The sequence below is a fragment of the Atractosteus spatula genome, unplaced genomic scaffold (assembly GCF_055471065.1).
Source record: "Atractosteus spatula isolate fAtrSpa1 unplaced genomic scaffold, fAtrSpa1.hap1 Scaffold_216, whole genome shotgun sequence".
NCBI classification, from domain to species: Eukaryota; Metazoa; Chordata; class Actinopteri; order Semionotiformes; family Lepisosteidae; genus Atractosteus; species Atractosteus spatula.
Genome location: NW_028296782.1, coordinates 20001 through 22500, shown reverse-complemented (window position 1 = coordinate 22500; position 2500 = coordinate 20001).

Sequence of the window (2500 nt, the reverse complement as noted above, 5' to 3'; positions counted from 1 at the left end):
CGTAAAAAAGACTAAGTCCCCTGGGTGACCAGGCCCCTATAAAGCCGATCGTAAAAAAGACTAAGTCCCCCGGGTGACCAGGCCTCCGAAAAGCCGATCGTAAAAAAGACTAAGTCCCCCGGGTGACCAGGCCCCTATAAAGCCGATCGTAAAAAAGACTAAGTCCCCCGGGTGACCAGGCCCCTATAAAGCCGGTCGTAAAAAAGACTAAGTCCCGCGGGTGACCAGGCCTCCGAAAAGCCGGTCGTAAAAAAGACTAAGTCCCCCGGGTGACCAGGCCCCTATAAAGCCGATCGTAAAAAAGACTAAGTCCCCCGGGTGACCAGGCCCCTATAAAGCCGATCGTAAAAAAGACTAAGTCCCCCGGGTGACCAGGCCCCTATAAAGCCGATCGTAAAAAAGACTAAGTCCCCCGGGTGACCAGGCCCCTATAAAGCCGGTCGTAAAAAAGACTAAGTCCCCCGGGTGACCAGGCCCCTATAAAGCCGATCGTAAAAAAGACTAAGTCCCCCGGGTGACCAGGCCCCTATAAAGCCGATCGTAAAAAAGACTAAGTCCCCCGGGTGACCAGGCCTCCGAAAAGCCGATCGTAAAAAAGACTAAGTCCCCCGGGTGACCAGGCCCCTATAAAGCCGGTCGTAAAAAAGACTAAGTCCCCCGGGTGACCAGGCCCCTATAAAGCCGATCGTAAAAAAGACTAAGTCCCCCGGGTGACCAGGCCCCTATAAAGCCGATCGTAAAAAAGACTAAGTCCCCCGGGTGACCAGGCCTCCGAAAAGCCGATCGTAAAAAAGACTAAGTCCCCCGGGTGACCAGGCCCCTATAAAGCCGATCGTAAAAAAGACTAAGTCCCCCGGGTGACCAGGCCCCTATAAAGCCGGTCGTAAAAAAGACTAAGTCCCCCGGGTGACCAGGCCCCTATAAAGCCGATCGTAAAAAAGACTAAGTCCCCCGGGTGACCAGGCCCCTATAAAGCCGATCGTAAAAAAGACTAAGTCCCCCGGGTGACCAGGCCCCTATAAAGCCGATCGTAAAAAAGACTAAGTCCCCCGGGTGACCAGGCCCCTTTAAAGCCGATCGTAAAAAAGACTAAGTCCCCCGGGTGACCAGGCCCCTATAAAGCCGATCGTAAAAAAGACTAAGTCCCCCGGGTGACCAGGCCCCTATAAAGCCGATCGTAAAAAAGACTAAGTCCCCCGGGTGACCAGGCCCCTATAAAGCCGATCGTAAAAAAGACTAAGTCCCCCGGGTGACCAGGCCCCTTTAAAGCCGATCGTAAAAAAGACTAAGTCCAGCGGGTGACCAGGCGTCCCGAATCTGTCGGGGGTGACCAGGTGGCCGGCCCGCTGGACGGCGCTGAATGGGTCTAAATAATCGGAAGGGGGCTTAAGTCTGCAGCAGGGGGCATGGCCGGAGTCCATCCCCAGGCGGGGGGCATATTTCCCGGGCAGGGAGGCTTGGATCCCCCTGTCTGAACCGAAAGCACTGCTCGCGGTCGAACCGGGAGCCGGGTGCCTCAGACGCCGCTGCTGTGGTGCTTTTCCCCTTTTCACAAGCCTGGAGGCTTGGCCCAGGCCTAGCAGGAGGCATGCAACCGCCTGAGAGCGCTCCCGGGGTGAAAAAAAGACTTTTTCGTTTTCATGGAGCTTTTAAGGGGATGAATCCACCCCGCTCAAGCCCAGGCAGAGCTCCACAAGCTGGGCTTGGATTCCAGGTTCGCTCCCTTGCAGGCACCGGGTACGGAAGTTGCGGTGGCGTATCTCCGGGTATGTGGGAGTACCGAAAGTCGAGTGGTGTGGTCCCGGGTATGTGGGAGGACCGATTCTGGAGTGGTGTGGTCCCGGGTATGTGGCAGGACCGAAACTCGGGTGGCTTTGTCCCAGGCACGTGGGCAGGCCGAGTCAGCGGTGGCGTGGTCCCGGGTACGAGGGAGAGGCCGAAACAGGGGTGGCCTCTCCCCAGGCACGCAGGGAGCCTGTCAGAGGGCGGCCAGCCCCGCAGGTGTGCGGGGGGCGCCCTCGGCACCCCGGCCTGCCCCAGGGCAGGCGGGGGAGCCTGACAGAGGGCGGCCAGCCCCGCAGGTGTGCGGGGGGCGCCCTCGGCACCCCGGCCTGTCCCAGGGCAGGCGGGGGAGCCTGACAGAGGGCGGCCAGCCCCGCAGGTGTGCGGGGGGCGCCCTCGGCACCCCGGCCTGCCCCAGGGCAGGCGGGGGAGCCTGACAGAGGGCGGCCAGCCCCGCAGGTGTGCGGGCTGAGCCCTCGGCACCCCGGCCTGTCCCAGGGCAGGCGGGGGAGCCTGACAGAGGGCGGCCAGCCCCGCAGGTGTGCGGGGGGCGCCCTCGGCACCCCGGCCTGCCCCAGGGCAGGCGGGGGAGCCTGACAGAGGGCGGCCAGCCCCGCAGGTGTGCGGGGGGCGCCCTCGGCACCCCGGCCTGCCCCAGGGCAGGCGGGGGAGCCTGACAGAGGGCGGCCAGCCCCGCAGCTGTGCGGGCTGAGCCCTC